The sequence below is a fragment of the Adiantum capillus-veneris genome, chromosome 10, assembly GCF_014529385.1.
Source record: "Adiantum capillus-veneris isolate H3 chromosome 10, ASM1452938v2, whole genome shotgun sequence".
Lineage (NCBI taxonomy): Eukaryota > Viridiplantae > Streptophyta > Polypodiopsida > Polypodiales > Pteridaceae > Adiantum > Adiantum capillus-veneris.
This window is the reverse complement of record NC_140940.1, coordinates 73,989,224-74,013,328: the sequence shown is the minus strand read 5'-3', so window position 1 is coordinate 74,013,328 and position 24,105 is coordinate 73,989,224. Positions and strand designations below refer to the sequence as shown.

Below are 24,105 nucleotides of genomic sequence, written 5' to 3'. Positions count from 1 at the left end.
TTTTCAAGCCCGGGGCAATATCCACATGCTGAGCTTGCTTTTGGCCAACTTAATGATGGTATTCCTTTGAAGGTGTAACCTGGTTAGTGACTTTCTAGCTTTGAATCCTAATGAAGTACCTTCCACATTGAATTCTTGCTATGCTTTAAAATTTGAATCCTGAAAAAGAATCCTTCCCAAAGTAGATAATATGTTTACAAAACTTCTCTCTTTCAAATCAAGTAGCAAGTAGGAGTCTAGATTTTTATGCAAGTCTCTACTTCAACGCATACGATGGCTTTACCTATCCTGCCATGTCAAGATGCAAGTTGCACTACTGGTGTTTTGCCTAGTGAGACACTTATAAATATGCCTCATTGTGCGAATGTCGGTGACTTCTATCTGAGGAAGTCTCTAATTGGTCTTCAGAGTATAACGTGCTCATCCGAGCCTTCAAAAATAATTAACTGAGTATATGGATACAACTAATCTTTAAGAATTAAATCACTAGTGAAGGAAGTCTCAAATTGGTCTCCAGAGGATAACATGCTCATCCGAGCCTTCAAAAATAATTAATTGAGTATGTGGATACAACTTATCGTTAAGAATTAAAGCACTAGTGAAGGTAAATAAGCAGATTTTGAGACAAATCCAGAGGAGGCTAATTCGAAAACATTCAAACACCTATTAGGGGATGCTGCAATTAAATAATGCGGTGCATGGTGCCAATAGCAGCCTCCTGATGCTTCTTCCCAAACATATCACTGCTTAAAACTTTGCAATGATGGAAAAATCAAAGGGCAATCCCCTCTAGGGCCTTCTGCAAAGGAATAATCAGTACGGGCCGCAACTTCCAGCCAGCTTCAAAATACAAGACCCATGCTTTGGACATGCATTTCCATTTCATATATGCCTTGGTCTCAGGGAAATGTCACATTGGACACCACAATGCGACATAGTAGTTAATTCTTGGTAAGGAAACCTACTCTGCTGCATGCCTTGCAATGAAAGATACAACGGATTCATGTTTATGAAAAAAACCTCATGAAACAACTTTGCTTGGTGCAATAAACCAAATTGACCGTGTGAGTGATTTTCTTCACTTTCCTCAGCCTGCCTCAGTTGAACGCAAAGGAAGAAATCTGCCTGAAGATACTGGACTGCCATAGTTTGTAAAGTTAATTTGTCATAAAGAAAGACGAACAGTGCTACGGTATTTTAAACTCGAACAATGCGTCAAAAACCATCTCACTGGAGTGCTGCTGATTTGCAATGATCCTGCAAATCTGGAGATTGAAGAACTCGAGAAGATGCCCTCAAGCATCTTGTAATTTATCCTGGACATGAAAACATTGTGTGTAAGTCTTGCTGTTGAAGAAGAAAATTGGCTGAGCCTATATCGTGCATGAGTCAAAATCCCTGCACAAGTTTCTTGCCTGACAATCTGGAGTTTCAAGGGCTTCAAAAGGCACATGTAAGCCTGCGGTGCTCTGTCCTGAACATGAAAACCAATAATGTGAGTCTTGCCGTAGCAGAAGAAAATGTGCTTAAGCAAGCTGTACTTTAACTTCCCCGACATGCGACATGAAAACCTTGCGTAGGCTTTTGCTGTATCAAAAGATATTTTTAGCATGCAACTCTGTGTATTCAATAATGGCCATAATCTGATCTTCCAAGCATGAAAAGCTTACGTATAGTTCTTGCTACAGGTGACAGTTCTGTTTGTAAGCCTTCATTAAGTCTGCAATTCTGTATATCTGCTGAGCCTGCAACCTCACACATGTACAAAGACTGCCATGTTATGCAGAGGCAGAACTGAGGCGTCCTTACATGGAGGTAGAGGAAAAGACCTAGCTCTACAGAGATTCCTAACCACCTACTACAACTGTACTCAGAACCTGTGAATTAGCCCATGTCTCCTTGCCTGCCACAACAAATCTCTGCATCCATGGATGAGTGGAAAGCTCCCTCAGCTTTATTCTCCTGAAAGGGTTCCTCTGCAACATGCCTTTGACAAGACTCTTTGCCTCTGCAGAAATGGAGGGCCATGGATCTCCTTTTAAGTCCAGCTTTCCCTTTCTGATAGCCTCAAAAATCTCACTGGCACTCTCTCCATCAAATGGGGGATAACCACAGAGCAAGATGTGGAGCAGCACTCCCAGGCTCCAGACGTCAACCTTTTCATCATAGCTTCCTGCAAGCAACTCAGGAGCAAGATACCATGGCGTCCCCTCTGCTTCTTCAAAAATCCTGCATCGCGAGAAATCTGCTGCTGTGCCAAAATCCGCCAGCTTAAGCTCCATGTAAGAATAAATCTTGTGAGGCAAAAGAATGTTGTCAAGCTTCAAATCCCTGTGCATGATGCCTCTTTCATGACAAAACAAGACGGCCTGGATGATGGTTGCCATAGCCAGGGCTGCTTCAACCTCTGGTAAAGGCCCTTTCTGTTGCAGGTACTCGCTAAGGTTGCCTCCCTCACACATTTCCATGAGCATGTGAATGCACTCTTCATCTTCGAAGTGACCGTGGAAGCTGATTATGTTAGGATGCCCTTGAAGCTTCTGTAAGATGGAAATCTCTGTATGGATATGGCGAACTGCATCAGGATTGTTCTTACTGACAGACTTGCATGCGTATTGCTGGCCAGAGGATATGTCTGTGCAGAGGCGGACGACGCCATCGACGCCATGTCCAAGCTGCCGGCCGAAGGAGCACGACATGACAAAAAGTGCAGGCGCGAGCTTGAGAGAGAGAGAGAGAGAGAGAGAGACCGTGTGTGTGTGTGTGTGTGTGTGAGAGAGAGAGAGAGATAGGCGCCGCTATATACCTCGAGACAGTGAGAGACCGTGTGTGTGCTCCACTGTGTGTTTACTGTGTGCGTGATACGCGCCAAATACCTTGAGGCTTGGTCGAGTTCCAAGCTTGCCGGACACGTTGAGAACATTCCCCCTCGAAGGAATATTCTCAAGTTTATGGTTTCCAATTTCATGATTCTTCAGCTCAACAGTATCTTCAGACTTCAGTTCAGAAAGCTGTTGGGAACGTGGGAACTTGGCAAAGGCATTCTGCTTCGGCACTTTATGCCTTTTTAAGTTTGTCCTTCGAATTGGGCCCTTCGTTTGTCATTGTCACCACCGATGAACCTGCAAAGGAGATCCTCATCTCTAAGGTAGGTTTTGTAAGGTTTAGTTCACATGGGCGCAACCGTCAACTTGCAACCAAGGAGTTCACGTGCAAGCTGGTTTTTTGCAGCTTGAAATAAAAAAAGGTACTTTTTCACTCTACGACATTGAAAAGTGTACACCACGTCAAAACCTTCTTCGTCGTTTTTGGTGGTTCTCATCTCGCTCCACCTTCTCACCCATGAGCAAGCATGCAACTGGTTGCCAACAATAACTTGCCAACCAGTTATTGGAAACTTTTTCACAATCTTTTGTGGGAACTAAATTAATTCGCAACTGGTTGGCAACCGCTGCAAACCAAGGAACTAACTCTAGGGTGTTGACAACGTTAGGATTTGACGGCCATCCACCATGCCAAAGGCTTTCAAATTGTCATAGGAACGGAAAAGAAGGAACCAACATGTCCACAGCACGGTGGAACGGAAAATCGCCCATCCACGTGGATTGGGAGGATTTTGAGTATATTGTCTACGGAATGGCATCCACAAAAATCGCTTGTCCAAAACAATTTTTGATAAATATATGTATATATATGTTAAATAGTTATAAAAGACACTACAGAATTCAAATTTTAAGGCTAAAGCTCACTGCTAGTGCTCATATGTCCAACCTTGGTCCGGGGTCCCTCAAAGAGTCAAAGGCTAAAGCTCAATGGGGCCTGGGCCCAAAATGGGGAAAAGAGGGAATTTGGAAACTTGGGAAGTAGATGGAAAATCGATTTAGGGGCAAGGACCAAGGTGCCTTGTGGCTTGGCCACGGAGTCCGGACATCAATTTGAAACCTACTTACATCCAAATTTTAATTTGAAGGATAATAGGCTATAGCCTACACCTGGTTGGAACGAAATGCCTGCGGCCTGCTTCAAACACTCAGCTTGTGAAGTTGCGCGTTGAGTCCACCTGCTCCTTGCCAGCGCAATGGCGCCCCACTTGTTGCCTGCTGCCGCCTCAGTGCCAAGGCTGTTCAAGCGCTTTGGAATGGCCTTTTGAAAATTTGCCATGCCATGCGGAATGGCAATCGTAAAATGAGGTTGTCCATTGCAAATAAGGGGTGCTTAGCAAATCCTAACGCTAGGTGTTGACAACATTTTCCACTCACCAACGTTACAGTTAATATGAAAATACCCCCGCAATCCCAACACTCCCAATTTCAAAAAGAGTTGGAGTAATTTTGCTCTCTCTCTCTCTCTCTCTCTCTCTCACTCTCAAATTTGCCAAAATTGCTCGCCTCAACAAAAACACTGCCATTGCAATGCGCAAATGCACTCTTAGCTCTTGGGGGAGAGTGTTTTGAAATAGTGCCAAAATGTAATCAGGTCATCAAAACACTACCTCAGCCTGTGTGCGAAAGCTTGCTAAGGACATGAAATATGTTGTCGTCATAAGTGGAATGGAAGACATTTGGCATCCATTAAGAACCCATTTACAATCTGGGTTACTTTTTTACATTGAGGCATTCTATTTGTTTTTGGGTATTTTTTCGCTTTTAAAGCATGAAAAAAAAAGGTGGTATCCTTTTAAACCTAAAATCTTGGAAATTTGATGAGCAAGGGTGCTCACAAAAAATCAACCCCATTAGAATACATCAAAATCAAGCGACAAATGACTTGTCTCCTATAAATCTCCATGCCTAAATAGTGAGCCATGGGAGACAAAAATGCCACCTCCCATTCTTGAAAAGAATGGATTGTATACAAGATAAAATCCTAAATAGAAACAAAAATCTAACAAGGTCAAGCACAAGTTGAAAATGACCTTTAAAATTGGCAGCCATAAACCAAAATTTTGGACTGTCCCAAAGGGGTAAGGCCTTAGTGATGCCTTCCCTTTTTGTTAATGAAAAATAAGAACTTTTTTTTAAAATGCAAGTTTTTTGATTTGGTCAAAAGAAAAAGAGAATACTCATTCCAAAGACAAGCACGTATGAAAAGTGATAGGCTTCACCAATCAGCACTAGCATGCGGCACTTGCACCTTGCAATAACCTAGTGGCTAGGCCCCTAGGGTACATGTAATAGCATCTCTCTCTCTCTCTCTCTCTCTCTCTCTCTCTCTCTCTCTCTCTCCAACTTCCCATCACAGGCGGTTGCTTTTGCTCATGAGACGCTACAACATTCCCGCAAAACTTCCTTTGACAATCAATTTCGCAACTAAAAACACACATAGAAGTGTTCATGGATATTAATGGCAGTAGAGAGGGTGACGGGCAGAGGAAAGCGGAGGTAGAAGGGCGACATGTAGAGCACAAAAAGAGGAGGGTGGTGAAGCAAAGGGCTTCAATCCGCAGATGCCTTAACTTGGCAATCTAGGTACGTCTCCATCTTTACTACACCCCACTAGCGCCATAGCCTGCTCGCGTCCTTGTATTTGCTTTGAACTACTCACATAATGGCTCTCTAGCTCAGGTGGTAGCTGATCATGCGGCAGCTAGTAATATCGAAGTGCTAATGATATACACAATCAAACGTGTAGAGGTAGTGGGCACATGTAAGGTAGAGGGTGGTACGAGGTTTTTCTGGTAATCCACTACAAGGGTTGTAGGTAACCAGTGATGAGTGCAAAGGGTTGGGCTTCCTCCAGCATGTGCTGCCTGTCATAAAATCTAATATCTAACCAACCCAAATGATTTTCTCATATTAAATTGATCACTTAATGTGGGAGAATAAACGGGAACAAGTGTTAAGATATAGATATGTGCTTATAGATCTATCTCAACACGGGGCCAATAGTAAAGGGGCCCAAATGGGAGATGGTCTATCAAGAGCAAGGCTAACCAATGGAGCATAAGACCTTAGGGTTAGCTTCATTGAAGACCTCCAATAATGTGTGTAAAAGTCCTTTGACCTTAGGTAAGCTAGGGCTGAGCTTGAGGTGGGAACCCGACCCAAACTCAAGGTGCTTGTCGTGCTTGAGGTGCTTGTCCTGCTTGAGGTGCTTGTCATGCTTGAGGTGCTTGATTAAGATGCTTGAGGTGCTTGACTGGCTCCATGCTTGAGGTGCTTGACTTGGTGCATGATTAAGGTGCTTGAGGTGCCTTGAGAAGCTTGCCTGAGATGCTTGTGGGAACACCCCCTACTTCAAGTGCTTAGTCATGCTTGATGACTAAGGGGATTGCTCATGCAAAGTCAAAAAGATCCCTACAAGGAGGGGGGCGAGCCTACAAGGGGGGGGGGGATGAGAGAGAACACACACACACACACACACACACACACACACAAGGGAAGCCCCAGCTTGAAGAGGCAGCAAGGACACTTGTCAAGTTCCTCCTCATGTTGCCCTCATGGTGTGCCTGAAACCTATTGGTTGGCCACCCAAGGGGTCCAATGATAATAAAGGATATTAAATTAATTGATTTTGCATTTATCAAGTCCTCTCTCTCAAAGGGGAAAGGGGGACACTTGTCCCAAGGCTATCCATGTTGCTTGTAATGGCTCCTGCTTTTGATTGGCTAGGCCTGGAGGGGTCCAATGAGCTTCAAGCATGAGCTACAAGGGGGGGTCGAAGCAAGCAAGCTAGGGGGGTGCTTAGGGGGTATACTCACCCACACACACTCACAAACACTCTCATTGTGTACTATGAAAAGTGCAAGAGCTCCCTCTCTTTCTCCAAGCAAGTAGAGGTTGAGAGCCTACACCAACACTCTTGGCTATGGAGTGCAAATCCTAAAGGAGTACGAGCGGAAGTGCGACGCGAGAGAGAGTGCGAGAAGAAGAGCACGACGATATGGTGAACTCGCTCTACTGTAATGTGTAGAGCATAGTGAGTTCTTATTAGGTTTTTACAAAAGAATATGTGTACATACTTGGCGGCCCGCCCACTTACTTGGGCGACCACATTGGGCTTTATACCCCAACAACCTCCCACTTAAAGTCCAATGTGGTACTTTACGTGTGAGAGAAGCTACTATACAAGCTAATATACAAGAGATGTAGAGAAGTGATGTACTACCCTACACCTAACTGCTTGCGGAAATGCGCAAAGCTCTCTGAGGGAAGTCCTTTTGTAAGTAGATCAGCAGGATTTTCTGTGGTGTGAACTTTGACAAGCTGAAGTTGCTTATCCTCGAGCATTTCCCTGATGAAATGATACTTCACATCCACATGCTTTGTCTTTGAGTGATAAACTGGATTGCGAGCCAATTGTATAGCACTTTGACTATCACAATATAACACAGGCATCTCTTCTTTGATTCCCAAATCTGTTACTAGTCGATTAAGCCAAATTGATTCTTTGCATGCCTCTGATGCTGCAACATATTCAGCCTCTGTAGTAGAATGAGTAACACAATCTTGTAATCTAGAACGCCATGATACTGCTCCACCAGCCAATGTAAAGACATACCCTGACGTAGACCTTCGGTTGTCTAAGTCACCTGCATAATCTGAGTTTGTAAAACCCTTTACACTTAGCTCCTGACTCCCATAGCATATACGCATACTCTTTGTAGCTTTCAGGTATCTCAATATTCCTTTCACTGCCTCCCAATGTTTCTTGCCTAGGTTTGACATGTATCGACTTACTACTCCCACTGCAAATGCAATGTCTGGGCGAGTAGCAATCATTGCATACATCAAACTACCCACTACAGACGCATATGGAATCTTATCCATTTTAGCCTGTTCTTCCTCAGACACACGACAATCTTGTTTGCTAAGTTTCACATATGGTGGCAATGGAACACTCAGTGCCTTTCCCTTCTCCATATTGAAACGTTGCAAAACCTTGTCAATATACTCTGTTTGAGATAACCAAATCAACTTCTTTGATCTGTCTCTCTCAATGCGCATACCAAGTATATGACTTGCCTCACCCATGTCTTTCATGTCAAACGATTTTGCCATCTTTGACTTCAAAGCTGAAATTTCTTCCAAGTGCTTGCCAGCAATCAACATGTCATCCACATACAAAATAAGGATCAGCCAACTACCATCCTTAGCCTTCTTTGTATATAGACAGTGATCGAACTCACTACGTTTGTAGCCTTGAGAAAGCATAAACTTGTGGAATTTATGGTACCATGCCCTCGGTGATTGTTTTAAGCCATAAAGACTCTTTAACAACTGGCACACCCAATCTTCCTTTCCTTTCTCAACAAACCCTTCTGGCTGCTGCATGTAAATTTCCACATCTAAATCACCATGCAAGAACGCTGTCTTGACATCCATTTGGTGCAACACCAAATCTAATATGGCAACCAATGCAAGAAAGCATCTCAATGTAGTCATCTTGACCACCGGAGAGATGACTTCATCAAAGTCAATGCCTTGTTCTTGCTTAAAGCCCTTGGCAACAAGCCTTGCTTTGTACTTTGGCTGACTATCATGAGCGGTGATCTTATACCGGTAAACCCATTTACAAGGTAGAGCCTTTTTGCCTTGTGGTAATTTAACTAGCTTTCATGTCTTGTTTTTATGCAGAGCTGTCATCTCTGACTGCATGGCCAATTGCCAATTCCCTGAGTCCTTCATTTGCACTGCTTCCTTGTAACATGAAGGCTCATTGCAATCAGTCAACATGACATAGCTCATAGATGGAACAAACCTATCAGGAGGACGCGTGATACGTCCAGATCTACGCACAATAGGTGGCTCAGGCTCAGCCACAACCTGTGGTTCCACTCTATCCTGTCCTTGCTCCTCTTGAGCCCTGACATTTTGTCTTGCACGTGCAGGTCCATCTTCTTGGAAGACAACTCTTCTAATCTCCTCAACCCTCTCTGGTTTAGAATGATATTTGGATTCATTAAAGTGAACATCATTGCTGTGGTCTGTACCCCATCTCACCAGAATTACCATAGCCTAGAAAGATGCACTTTCTACTCTTTGGCTCAAGTTTGTTCCTAAATTCCTTTGGAATGTGAGTATATGCCTCACAGCCAAGGACTCTGAGATGCTTGTATGAGGGCATTTTGCCTGACCATACCATCTCTGGCACTGAATCCTTCTGCAAAACCTTGCTAGGAGATCTGTTTACAAGATGAACAGCTGTTGATACAGCTTCAGCCCAAAACCCATTTTGCAGTTGTGCATTAGACAACATACTTCTGACCTTCTCTTGTATGGTCCTATTCATCCTCTCAGCAACACCATTTTGAGGAGGATTTTAAGGAGCAGTAAGTTCACATTTTATACCTTTTGACTCACAAAAGTCCTGAAAGGCCTTTGAAACATACTCTCCACCATTGTCAGTGCGTAAGCATTTAAGCTTCTTGCCACTCTGATTCTCCACAAGTGTCACAAGCGTTTTGAAAACACTAAACGCTTCATCCTTGTGCTTGAGAAAGTAAACCCATACTTTCCTCTAGTAATCATCTATAAATGTCATAAAGTAAGAAGCTCCCCCTAGAGATAGGTTAGGCATAGGTCCACACAAATCACTATGAACAAGTGCCAACTGTGTATCTCTTCTACTGCTTCTATGCTTATGTGGCTGTTGTGTTTGCTTACCATACAGACAATGTTCACAGAATTCAAAATCATTAAATGAAAATCCAGGCAAATAACCAGAACGAGACAAGATTTCCATTCCCTTCTTGGACATATGTCCTAACCGGCTATGCCACAAAGAAACGTTCGGCTGCTCGGTTACATTGATTACATTTTTAGAGACATTTGATACATAAATCATGTAAAGTCCTCCAGACTTTACTCCATGTGCTACTGTCATAGAACCCTTGGATATCTTCCACATGTTCTGTCCAAAAGTGGTGACGTACCCAGCATCATCAAGTAAACCTGTGCTGATCAAGCTCTTTGTAATTGCGGGAACATGTCTCACATTCTTCAGCATGAAAGAAGAGCCATTCTGAAACTTCAATTGAACATCTCCAACACCTAAGATCTCACATGTCTGCCCATTGCCTAGCCGAACATGATCTTTAGTGCTCACATAAGAGGTAAACCACTCCTTGTTTGGAGACACATGAAGTGATGCCCCTGAGGCTATAATCCAGTCACTTAGTGCATTTCCATCAGATGCTGTAAGAAGAGCTGAGTCCATTGTATTCTTCAAGAAGTAGATGTCTCCTGAAACTAGACTGTCATCCTCTGCAACAGTGTTTGTCACATTTATTTCTTGAATCTTCACTGAGGACTTGTTCTTCTCACCATGGTCTTCAGCTTTCTCTTTGCCTTTTTCTGCTTTCCATTCTCTGCAGTCTCTTTTCATGTGATCCTTCTTGCCACAATGGTAGCATTCTATGTCACTCTTGCCTTTAGCACTGCGGGACTTGCTACAAGACTGATTCCTCTTTCCACCTTTGTACTTTTCTTTGGTCCTTCCCCTGACAACTAAGGCTATTCCTTTGCCTTTGTCCATTGTCTTTCTATTGGTTTCTTCAGTAAGCAGACTTTCTTCTACACCTGCTATGTTCAAACCATCTGGAGGTGCAGAATTACTCAAAGCTGTGCGAAAAGTGTCCCAACTTTCTGGCAATGTGATCAACAGGAACATAGCTCTAACAGGTTCATCAAACTTGACACCTTGAGCTGACAACTGACTATAGATTGTGTTGAATTCATTCAGATGATTGGACATAGGTGTTCCTTCTTTCATCTTCAAGTCAACAAGCTTCTTAAGCCAGTATACCTGTGAAGCTGCACTTTGCTTCTCATAAAGTTCACTCAGCTTTAACCATGCTTGATAAGCCGACATCTCGTCTGCTACATTGAAGTAAAAGCTTTCTGCAAAAGTCAGCATAATGGTAGAAAGTGCCAATTCATCCATTTCGCTCCATTCATCTTCGTCCATATCTTCTGGTTTTATCCCCTTGAGCTTTATAGGTTTTATCTACTTCTTTTGTACCAACACGTGCCAAATCTGCTGCTTCCACAATGGGAAATTGGTTCCATCCAGCTTCTTGATATTGTAAAGAGCAGTGTCCTGTGATCCAGCCATAGCTACGCTTCACAGTAGTTTACTTTCCTGGGAAAAATTCGGCAGAGTTTCCCCTGTAAACTGACCTCTGAACCAATATCAACCTGTCAAATGAACCAAGAAAGCTTCAGATTCTGCAGAAATTTTCACAGTCTCCTTTGTAAAATCGCTCTGGTGTACTAAAAACAGACCAAAAAAACAGCTCAAAAAACCATTGTCTCTCTAACACTGTAAGCTGTGGGTAAACCTGTCCTGCACCTGTACTGTCTCTGACTGTCCTGTCACTGTCCTGTAAGCATAGACTGCGACAATGCCTCAACGGCAGTAAAGCAAAGATGCAATCCCAACTGTCTAACTCACAGTCAATACATCCTAGCTGCCTATCTAAGGGTGCTCGAGGGATCGCTCCAAGACCTGTATCACCGAAAGGATCTCAACATTCGAGAATCCCCCAGCTCAATAAAACCTCACTCGACCCTCAACAAAGGCTGCAGTAAATCTGACAGTACATAGACTTCCCACAAAGTCATACATCCACAAATTTCCCATTGTATGCTGTAACCGATGTGGCGGTTGTTTGCTGCGTGACTCACAGCCAGCAAACCCTCAACAGACATACATCATCTCTAACAATACATCCCATGTGGAAGTACCTACAATGTCAGGATGAAATCTGGAATATCAAGCAGCAAACACAAGCTACCTGATGAACTAGTGGATGTCGCCTACAGTCTGTGTGTAGATGCGCCCGTGTCGTATGTGACACGCCTCCAAGAACTATGAGCCGTCCTTCGATGTGTAGACAACCACAAATCAACACTCTGGGAGTGTCGATATCCTCAGCACCTGCAGTCGTAGGCCGAAAACCCCAAATTTGCAGAGTCGGATCTACACCCGCTGAGACCACGTAGTCGAAAATGGCCTGCGCAGAACTTTGTCGAAGCCGAACGGTGACCGAGATGACGTCAGAATGAAATTCTGAGCACACTGAGGTCTTCGGGCTCATCTACGAGATTTGGGGCCGTGTCTTTGCCTGTCGAATTTCACTCCAATCTGAGCTGGTGACTCTAGCCTCCTGCATTGCTGCCCCGAGCCTCGATCTGAGCTCTGATACCAATTGAAGGAGTACGAGCGGAAGTGCGACGCGAGAGAGAGTGCGAGAAGAAGAGCACGACGATATGGTGAACTCGCTCTACTGTAATGTGTAGAGCATAGTGAGTTCTTATTAGGTTTTTACAAAAGAATATGTGTACATACCTGGCGGCCCGCCCAATTACTTGGGCGACCACATTGGGCTTTATACCCCAACAAATCCATCCAAGAGCCATGCTTCAATGCTTGAGCTTGCCATCTATTTCTTCTTCATTACTATGCTATTATGTATGCTAGCACAAGAGTTATGATAAGTGAGGAACTAGCTCTTTCTCGTATGAAATGTTTCTTCTTCCTCTTCCCTACCCTCATTCCCTGCTAGCTCTCTCCACCTTCGAAGGTGTTTGAGGTCTTGGGACTGAGGCTTGGTATAGTTAAAGCTTTCTTCAAGTTTAGGTTATGCTATGATGGTGATGCATGAAGCTTTCCATCTTCATTGCTTCACCTAGGTCACAAGGGAGACAAAGAATGTATTGTAACAAGTCTCTCTTTATGGGAGAAATCATAATACAAATGCCTATTGGAGGGGGGACCGGCTCCACATAAATCCGGTCCTCAACTGTTGTCATGTTCTCTAAATTCTCTCTCTTGCAAAAGTATTGTCTATGCCAAGTTAACTAATTGCTATGATTATGTTGCTATCTTCAATTATGTCTACCCGCTATGCTCACAGAATCATTTCTTGAAAGTACTCTCATTAAATTCCGCTACTCTCAAATTGAATAGGCAAATTCCATTACACTGCCCCTCGGCTTCTTCTCCACAAGGGCCTCTCGCCTTTTGATTTATTCTCAGATTCCCCTTCATTCGGCATGTCATCCTCTCTGAGTTCCCCCCCACTGGCTCCTCTCGGCACTCTCCATTTGTTCCTTCCCTTGCTCGTAGCCTCACAATCCCCTACACAAGACTCCTCAATTCAGTCCCCCCATTCCTTGCTTTCCCCAACCTTCCAATCCTTGGTAGTGCCCCTCTTCATGTGGTCTACGGTTCTCATGCCCTTTTTGGTCTCTCCATTATGAGAAACTCTACCAAGAGGTCATGCCCACCACAATTATGACCCCCATAGTTTTTCCCATGTGTAAAAAAAAAACTTGCATACATAATGGGTTGATGAAGCAGAAGAATGTCCTATGATACCACTTACGTCTCTCTTCAAACATCTCTGTTTCACAGATCACTCCTTATTCCATGCAATGGATCATCACCCTTGTGTTGAGAGCGCATGCATCACACCCTTTACCGACAACGGTGGCAAACAAGCAATGTCCACATAGCCAAAATGACAATATGAAGCATCACAAGATCTCCAAGCTTCTCCTTGCCTCTAATGTCCTGCCTTTGTTAATCAACTTCACAAGCAAATTCTTCCTTTTTCTCTTCTTTGTAGCCTCTTACTTTCTTCCCAAAGATGGGGCGAGAAGAAGAAGTCCAACATTCCTCCACACGTCTTCATCTTTTTAGAAATTTTGGCGATAGTCACGCACAAATCACATCCATAATCTACCATTGAAAGTCCTTTCGAAGCTCGAATCATTTGTATGCAATCGAACAAGAATATGCCAACTTCAAGAGTTCCACGGCTGCAGCTGCCTTTGCTCTAGTTATCATATTAAAACGGTATCTTGCTACTTTCTCACTATATATCCAACTTCCTACGTCGTTACTCTTTGCTATATTGTTTCAAAAGTGCCTGCTAGATCAATGGTAAGTAATTGGCTATTGTAGGGAGTCAAGTAGCATAGTTGAGTTATCACTAGGTGAATCACCACTACATTTCCTTGTCCCTTCTCTTGCCAAACTAATGTGGGGTTGTTAGCATATGCTACTATTAGGAATACTTTGCACCGAGTTCATTGTTGGTGGTAGGTTAAACTATAGGTATTGCAACACATAATATTTCCACTATAACCTGACAAGAATTATCATTTAGATTCAGAATCATATCTGAGCAATGCAACAAATACAATTCAAGGTTGCATGTAGTTTCTTGTGTTTCTATTTATCTTTTATTGTAATTTGATAAGCTTTCCATTCACTGATAAGCGTCAGCCATTGTCCATTTGCATGATTAAAATTTGAAAAGTTGCATATTCACATATTTGCCGCATACTTTGTATGTTTGCATATATGAAAATTCATTACGCATCTGTCTAAAATCATGAGATTTTGTACAATCCCAAAGTTCTGAAATGCCTTATGCATGACTATAAATATCTTTGGTCTTTTTCCGTTCATAAATGATCATCTTTGTTGAGTGTAGTCCACCATTTCATCTATGCATCAGGCGTCGGGTTCTCATAGATTGACAAGATTGATAAAGTGAAATCTTGTATTGTTTTTTTAAATGGCAGGCCTGGTGATCTTATCACTTGTTTTCCTAGTAATAGTTACTTGTGAAAGAGGGAAAAATATGAGGGAAGTGACTCCACCAATCCTAAGTTATGTCACAAATCCAATTTCAATATCTCGTTTTAAAGAACATTTGTGACAAATCCAAAGAGGCTCTAAACAGTATCTTGTAATTGAAATGCAATCCAAAATAATGCACCATAAAGGAATTATATGTTTAAACCAAGCATTAGAGAGGACCAAATGTGATTGAAGCTTCATAATTAAGAAACCAGTTTTTGCCATGTGTATGTCATGCTAGCGAAGAAGAACACATTGCTCGAAGCTTTACAAATATTAGATTTTATGACATTACCTCTCTCTTGAAATCATAGTCGTCTTCGGTTATGAGGTAGAGAAGATAAAGACTTAGTCATTAGCCTATGTTTCTTAGTGGGTAGAGGATCCCTTTTTACCCTACCACATCATTCCAAAATGGATGGCTAAACCATTTGGGGCTTGGGAGACTTAGCTGCCACAAGCATGTTTGCTCTTGAGTACATATCATACTCCCAAAGTAGAGTGACAAATTCTACTTGGTGTTTGAGAGACACTGTCATCACAAACATGATTCTAAGCATGCATACTACTTAAATTTGTGCACAATAAAAAGAGAACTAGTCTTATAAGATAAAAACAATTTTCATTTAAAAGGTATTTACATTTGCTTACTCTAATGTAGCATTGTAAGCATTGACAAGTTTCATACTATCCTTAAGTTGTGTTCCTTGGATCCATCTAGCATCTTTAAAAGGATAATTTTTGAACTTAATAAGATGTCGTTAGATAATCTTACCATGTCTTAGTACCTTGTCATGTCGAAGAATCGATTCGGGCTAAAGCACCTCTTCTTGATCTTCGATTTCGAGCGGATCCTCAATGATTGGTTCTTGTGGTGGCTCTCCTTTTGTTGGGATCAGAGAGCACACACACAGAGAGCCAACACGAAGAAGGAGATAGACACAGTGTGTGGCGGGGCGGTACTCACACTACAATGTGTAGTTATAAGTATAGTTATTATGAATGAGTAAATGAATGGTTGTACATGGGCGGCTGAACAACGGGCAGCCGGGCACACGGGCCTTTAACCCAACAATCTCCCACTTAAAGGCAGTGTGCCTTTAAAGTGGCCAAAGTACAGCAAAAGAAGTCAAGCCATACCCATCAGCGATCTGCAGTGTGCAAACCGCTGTGAGGCTAATGACTTCGTGAGTAGATCAGCAGGGTTATCGTCAGTGTGTACCTTGACAAGCTCTATGCGCTTGTCCTCTAGCACCTCTCGTATGAAGTGATACCTCACCTCAATGTGCTTTGTCTTCGCATGGAAGACAGGATTCTGTGCCAACGCTATGGCACTCTGGCTATCACAATGTAGAATCGGAGCATCACCAGCCATACCAAGATCTCCCACTAGTCGTGAGAGCCATATGGCCTCCTTGGCAGCCTCAGTGGCAGCCATATATTCAGCCTCTGTAGTGCTCAAAGCAACGCATGGCTGTAAACGTGATGCCCACGAAACCGGTCCACCTACAACTGTGAACACATAGCCGCTAGTAGACTTCCTCGAGTCCACTGACCCTGCATAGTCTGAATCTGTATATCCGCAAACAGACAGATCCTTCTCACCATAACATAGGGACAACTCTGAAGTCCCTCTCAAGTATCTGAGAATACCTCTCACTGCATCCCAATGACGCTTGCCCGGGTTAGACATGTACCTGCTAACCACACCAACTGCATGAGCAAGATCTGGACGCGTAGCCACCATGGCATACATCAAGGAACCAACAGCTGACGCATAGGGAATCTGAGACATCTCTGTAGTCTCCAAATTTGTCTGAGGGCAGTCATCATGGCTGAGTTTTACATATGGAGGCAATGGGGTACTAATGGCCTTCCCCCCTTCCATATGAAAACGCTCAAGCACCCTGTCAATGTACTCTTTCTGACTAAGAAAGAGCATCTTGCGAGAACGATCACGAGTGATCCGCATACCCAAAATATGACTGGCATCCCCAAGATCCTTCATGGAAAAGGTCTCATGTAGCCTATGTTTCAAGGCATCCACATCAGAAATACACTTCCCTGCGATCAACATGTCATCCACATACAAAACCAAAACAATAAGACTACCATCTGCAGCCTTGCGAGTATAGAGGCATGGGTCCTCATAACTGCGTACATAACCCAATGAACTAATGAATGCATCAAACTTACGATACCATTCACGAGATGATTGCTTCAGCCCATACAAGGTCTTAAGAAGTCGGCATACCATCTTCTTTGAACCATGAATAACAAACCCACTTGGTTGCTCCATGTACAAATCCTCGTGCAAGTCCGGATGTAAGAAAGCTGTCTTTACATCCATTTGCTTCAACTCCATGTCTTCTGTAGCTACCAAGGCAAACAACATACGCAAAGTAGACATCTTCACCACTGGGGAGAAGATCTCATCAAAATCAATGCCCTTCTGTTGCTTGAATCCTTTAGCCACAAGCCTTGCTTTGTACCTAGGCTTTGCATCCATTGAACACAATTTTATCTTGTAAACCCACTCGCATGGTAGTGCCTTCTTACCCTTTGGCAAAGGAGTAAGCTCCCACGTTTCATTTTGGATCAACGAATCCATCTCTGACTGCATAGCCTGCTCCCACTTGAGCTTGTCAACACTAGACATGGCCTCATCATAACATGATGGCTCCCCGTAATCAGTCAACAATACATAATCCATAGAAGGCACAAAACGCTGAGGCTGTCTTGCACGCCGCTCTGAACGCCTCAAAGACTGTGCATGAGGTGCATCTGGCTGTCCCACATCTACATGATCTCCCAACAAGGGCTGATCTAGCTGTCCCACATCTACATGATCTCCCAACAAGGGCTGATCTCCCACTTGAGGGTCAATGGGCTGCCCACGAGCAGCCATGGGACCATCATACCGATGACCATCCTCCTCAAATATCACACGCCGAACCTCAAACGTTCGCGGTGATGCTCTATACATAGAGTCCTCATGAAAAACAACATCATGGCTGCGCACAATCTTCCTGTCAATAGGATCCCACAATCGATAACCCATCTCACCAGAGCTACCATAACCCAAGAAGATACATCTCTTGCTCTTTGGATCCAATTTGCTGCGTTTTGCCTTAGGTACATGTACATAAGCTTCACAGCCAAAAACACGAAGGTGACCATACGAAGGTGGCAAACCTGTCCATACCTCTTCAGGCACTTTGAAGCCCAAAGGAACACTAGGTGAACGATTTATCAAATGCACAGAAGTGGCAACAGCTTCAGCCCAAAATCCATTTGACAAACCAGCCATAGAAAGCATACTACGGACTTTTTCCTGTATAGTCCTATTCATGCGCTCTGCCACACCATTTTGAGGAGGTGTATAGGGAGCACTAAGCTCGCGCCGTATACCCTTCTCAACACATAATGTTGTGAAAGCATGAGACATAAATTCACCCCCATTGTCCATACGTAAGCACTTCAACTTACAACCTGATTGGTTCTCAACAAGAGCCAACCATTGCTTAAATATATCAAACACCATATCCTTCTTACGAATGGGGTATGCCCATACCTTCCTGCTAGCATCATCAATGAACGTAACAAAGTACATAGCACCTCCAAGAGAAGCATTGGGCATCGGCCCACATACATCACTATGCACCAAAGCTAGCTTTTCCAAAGATCTGTGTGGAACACTTTTCTTATGAGAAGACCGAGCATGTTGACCATAAAGGCAGTGCTCACAAAACTCAAAACCACCAAAATCTGAAACGGGAATGTAATCCGCACGTGCCAACAACTTCAAACCTTTCAGTGACATATGCCCCAAACGTTGATGACATAAAGAAGCAGGAGGTTGCTCAGTGATCCCCACAATGTGATCAGCCACACTAGCTACACAAAGGGAATACAACGTATTCCTCTTAGCACCTTTAACCAAAACAAGGCTGCCCTTAGTGAGCTTCCAACCTCCATCACCAAAAGATACATTGAAACCAAGTGAATCCAACTGACCCACACTAATCAAGATTTTTGCAAGAGCTGGCACATGACGCACACGCTGCAAGACAAACATAGTAGAGTTTGGCATAGCCATATGAATATTTCCAATGCCATGAATCTGCATAGAACGCCCATCGGAAATCCTGACAGTACCTGTGCTCGAAGCATCATAGTCATGAAACCACGACCTATGAGGTGTAACGTGAAAAGAAGCACCACTGTCAATGACCCAATCCATAGGCATACTACGCTCATGAGTGAGAAGAAAAGCGTCATCAAAATAGGATGCAAGCAACACATCACCAAGCTCTTCACTAGTAGCACTAGTCGGAGCACATACATGGTCATCTTGAGAGCTACACTCTCCCTGTGTTGCATTTAACTCCTCAATCTTGACATTGGATTTAGGCTTGTCCTTAGCATCATGGTCTTTCTTCTTACCATCTCCATTTTCCCTTTTCCACTTGTAGCAATCCTTTTTGAAATGGCCTTTTCTACCACAATGAAAACATTCCACATCCTTTTTACTTGTGCCTGCACGGGACTTGCTTCTAGATTTACACCTGTTGGACTTATACTTGTCCATAGTCCTGCCTCTGACAACCATTGCACTAGAAGACTTACTACCTGCATTATTCTTTCGATTAATCTCTTCCGTGAGAAGACTAGACTCCACATTAGTACTTGTCAACTCATCCGCAGGAACCGAGTTACTTATGGCTGTCCTAAATGTGTCCCATGAATCAGGCAACGTGACAAGTAAAAACATAGCTTTTACATTGTCCTCAAACGTAATTTTCTGCGTAGCAAGTTGACTGAAAATTGTATTGAACTCATTCAAATGCGCATTCATGGAAGCACCTTCCTCCATTCGCAAATCAATAAGCTTTTTAATCCAATACACCATAGAAGCAGCCGAATGCTTATCATACATATCGCAAATCCGCTGCCATAGCTCATAAGCTCCACCCTGTGCATCTTTCACATTGTAATAAACAGACTTTGAAAGGGAAAGCCTAATGGTAGACCTGCACATCTCATCCAACTCCTCCCAATCATCCCTCTCCATGTTCTCTGGCTTAACTCCCTGCAACTTTAGAGGTCGAATCTGTTTCTTCTGCACCAAGACATCCCAAATCTGATCTTTCCAATATGAGAAATTAGCACCATCCAATTTCTCAATATTGAAAACTGTGTTCTCTTTAGTGCCCATTACAATAAGAATGCAACAATGAGAAACCTGTAACCAACCAACAAACTGCCACAACAAAGTAGTGTTGCAAATCTGACAACACCTGCTGCTCAATCAAAGAGCAAACGCATAGAGTATAAATCAGCCCATAATATGGTCAAAAAACGTACGTAGAAATCCACAAACAAATGCATAAACCCGTGACACCTGTAACTCAACCGGCCTAGGCAAACCGTGCCACAAAATGCATCAACAATGAGCTGTCATAGAGGCATAAACATACTCCATGTCTGAATAACCACAATAGAGACATAAGCTGACCAAGCTTACACAAATCTGTGAGCATAAGTGGATCCAAGTGAGTATATAACCAATGCACAAGCTCAACGAAGTCCAATCTCTACTGTCAACCAAGTACCTGTCCGTACTCAAACCGCAACACTGCAAGCAAGAGCAAACCCGCTCTATGTATAAGTGAACCAAATCTCCACAATATCATGCATAAAGAGTGTCTGTCAAACTGCCATATCCACATCCATCAACATATATAGATGATGTAAACCTGTAGCTCAAGAACACGCATAAACAGACTGCCCAGAAGAGTAGAAGCTCCCACTCAAACCACAACCATATACATGGCTGTCCCACAGTCAAAATACATGTTTTGTAACCACAAAAGAAACTTGTATCCAAAGCTCCCTGTAACCTGTAACCTGTACCCGTGCCTGTACCTGTACCTGTACCTGTAGTCGAAGAAGACAATGTCGCCAAACTCCCACTCTATGTGTGTGTATGAGGCCACTCCAAGAAGAGGCTACACACTCTCAAATGAGCTGTGGGCTCACGTAAGTGGAAGACACTACAACAATGGCACATGTAATGGCTATGGAAGCTCTGGCAGCAGAAAACTACCAAAGAGAGCTGAAAAACGCAGCTCCTAGTCTGTAGCTCGGATGGGATTTCTAATGGCACGAATGGCTCCGAAAGGGGGGTTAAACGCTAGGACACCTGGTGAAAATACTCGCGGAGTGCTGAACCTTCCAATGCCAAGCTCAGAAAAACCTTCTGCTCTTTAGAAATGCGCGCGTGCGCGAAACCGAAAAACGGCAATGAAACAGCAGCAAGTTTCAACACACTCAACAATGATGATGAAACTCTCAATGCTCTTACTACCAAGCTCTGATACCACTTGTTGGGATCGGAGAGCACACACACAGAGAGCCAACACGAAGAAGGAGATAGACACAGTGTGTGGCGGGGCGGTACTCACACTACAATGTGTAGTTATAAGTATAGTTATTATGAATGAGTAAATGAATGGCTGTACATGGGCGGCTGAACAACGGGCAGCCGGGCACACGGGCCTTTAACCCAACACCTTTGTAAGGCTTAAGTATGCTCACATGAAAAGCATTGTGAGAATGAGTCAATGGTTGGGCAACTTGAGTGATAGGCCATCTCATTGATTGGTTTTAGGATTTGAAAAGGACCATAGTATCTTTTTGCTAGTTTAGCATAATACTTTTAGTGGCCTGTAGGATTTTTTCTCGTAGTTTGCCTCAATCGAGCCTTGGAAAATTTGAGTAGGACCCAATCATTTTCCTTGAAATCTAAGACCCTTCTGTGGTTTAGCAGCAGCCTTTTGCCTTTGTTGCGAGATGGATATAGCCTCCTTAATCTTTTGGAAAGATTCTTGTAGGTCTTGGCTATACTCATCAACAATGAAGATCTTCCTATGCATCGTAAGTAGCAAGGGACTTTTAGGTCTTCCTTCATCAATGATTTCAAAAGGTGCCTTCCCTGTAGTAGTATGGACAATGTTATTGTACACATACTCTACACGAGATAGGTGCTTTTTCCATTGTGAATGTTGATCTACTTTGGTAACATAGGTCTTAAGTAGATCTAGAATGGTAAGGTTGGATATTTCACTTTGGCCATCCATTTGTGAGTGATAGGCCAAAGAGAAATTGAGCCTAGTACCTAGAGTCTCAAAGAGACCCTTACAAACATTATTGGTCATTCGAGGATCCCTATCCAACACTATTGATGTTGGCAAGACACGGTGTTTAAAAATTTGGGATATGAAGAGGGTTGCCATTTGGTGCGCCTTGATAGTCTTTTTGACACATATACAATGTGCTTGTGTACTAAAAACGTCTACTATTGTCCATATTTTCATATTCCCATGGATGGACTTGGGCAATCCAAAGACAAAATCCATGGATATGCTCTCCCATGGTGAATTAGGACTTGGCAAATGCTGGAGCAATCTAGATTGATTCCCCCTATCATACTTTGTCTTTGGCATACCGCACATTTTGACACATAGTCTTGTATGTCCATCTTGATGGTAGACCAATAGAAATATATCTCTACTCCTTGAAAAGTAGGTTGAAGCTCTCTATGCCCCGCATAGGGAGGAGCATGGGATTCATACATCACTTTCTCATGAAAAGAGTGAGTAACACATAGCCGATTGCCATGGAGAAGATAACCATCATGTTAGGTAAATGGTTCTTTTTTCTTCCCTAAGGAAAGGGCTGAAATTACATCCTTAAAATTGTGGTCAGTAGCATACTCATCTATCGTGGAAGATAGATCATTGTGAGTTGCTATGGAATGTGAGCAATATGAAAATTGAATTGCAAATGAAAATTTGACCACCTCATTTGTTTGCCGGAGAGTATGGTTTGCGTCATGAAGTACTGAAGACTTTGGTGATCCGCTCGTAGGATGAATTTAATCCCCAATAGATAGTGCTTTTATATGTCAAGGGCATGTAGGACATCTAGTAGCTCCTTTTAGTAGATGCCCAATACTCGCTCGTTGGAATTGAGTCTTCGAATCTCATATGCTATGGCATGTCCTTCTTGAAGTAAAACTTCTCCAAGGCAATCTCCACAGGCATCACATTGAACCTGAAATGACTTTGAGAGATTTGGTAGTGTAAGCACTGATTGAACGGTAAGCTTTTCTTTAAGCTTGTCAAAAGCATTTTTCTCTTCAAAGTAGATTATGAATACTTAATGTTCTTCTTTGTTAAGTCATGTAGTGGTCCTGCTAGTTGAGATAGTTTTTCTATGAAGCATTTATAGTATGCACACATACCTATAAAGCTTTGTAGCTCATGTAGGTTCCTTGGGTTAGGCGATCCCTTTATTACTGCTCTACAGTTGACACACATACGATATGTGTCGTCTTTCTTTGTCACTAGTAGGATTGGTGAACAAAAGGGAGAGGAACTAGGCCTTACCATCCCCTTGTCTACCAGCTCATGCACTTGCCTCATAATCTCTTCTTATTGATCTTGAGAAACTCTATAAGGAGGTTTATTAGCCGGTGAGCTCCCAGGTAGAAGCTCTATCTTATGGTCATCATCCCCTTGTTTTGGAGGTAACTCCATAGGGATGTCATTGATAAATAAATCATGGAATCTATTTAGAAAATTAGACAAGTCTAATTCTTCTTTATTCTAGCACTTTGTTTTGTTAAAACATTAGAATCATTTAGAGACTCTTTGACAAAAATCATGTATGAGGAAACCGAGATTTTCATCGACTTATCAAAAGTAGGTGAATTTCAAGAGGTATACTATGACCCGACTCATTGGAGTCTATATACATATTCTTTTTCCTGTAGGTGAAATAAATTTTCCTTTCAGGAACTTCATGTTGGTAGCCATGTGGTTGAACCATGTGCCCCTAGGATAACATCCTCATGTTGGAGAGGGGTGATGAAAAAATATTCTTTGTCAACGTAGCTTTGGACATGAAGCCTCAACTTCCCAATCAAGGGAGTAATGGAGGCTTGCTGTCCCTTGAAATCTCCATCAATAGTTACGTTATCTCCCATCTCAAAAGCTTGAATGCCCAGCTTAGTGGGCAACTCCGTTGATATGAAGTTGTGAGTAGAGCCAGGGTCAAAAAGAATGAAGGCATCATGCTCCCTCACCTTGCCCCAAACATAGGAAGGGCTGGGAATTTGATTGTGTGCATTTCTTTTGGGGCAAGAATGATAACCATGACCATGCTCCCAACACTTGAAGCACTTATGGTCTTTACGAAGGTCTTCTAGCTCTTTAGGAGAGAGTTTATTTTTACCTTTGAAAACTCCTTTCTCCTTGGTCTTCTTCTTCTTGTTGTTGTTGTTGTTGGAATTGCCTCTGGAAGAACTTTGAGTATTGTTCTTCCCTCTTGAATCATTCCGATCTTTGTTTTCCATGGGCTTTCCATTCCTTCTAGCCCCCTGTTGGAAATTAATACAAGAAGCAACCATAGTGTGATGGATGACTTCAATGATAGAACCAGGAT

At 42.9% G+C, this 24,105-nt stretch overlaps 1 pseudogene across 3 annotated transcripts; it reads right to left on the bottom strand.

Annotated features, from left to right (window-relative positions):
• Positions 1-518: 518 nt before the first annotated feature.
• LOC147449071 (calcium-dependent protein kinase 17 pseudogene) lies at positions 519-2,935 on the bottom strand (annotated as a pseudogene). 3 transcript variants are annotated; one of them, XR_015189410.1, is made up of 3 exons: positions 1,671-2,935; positions 1,416-1,474; positions 519-1,316 (listed from the first exon to the last, which is right to left on the bottom strand). The product of XR_015189410.1 is annotated as a calcium-dependent protein kinase 17 pseudogene, transcript variant X3 (transcript). The 3 variants fall into 3 exon arrangements; XR_015189408.1 differs by having other exon boundaries at positions 1,416-2,935; XR_015189409.1 differs by having other exon boundaries at positions 519-1,474.
• Between the last annotated feature and the right edge of the window lie 21,170 nt (positions 2,936-24,105).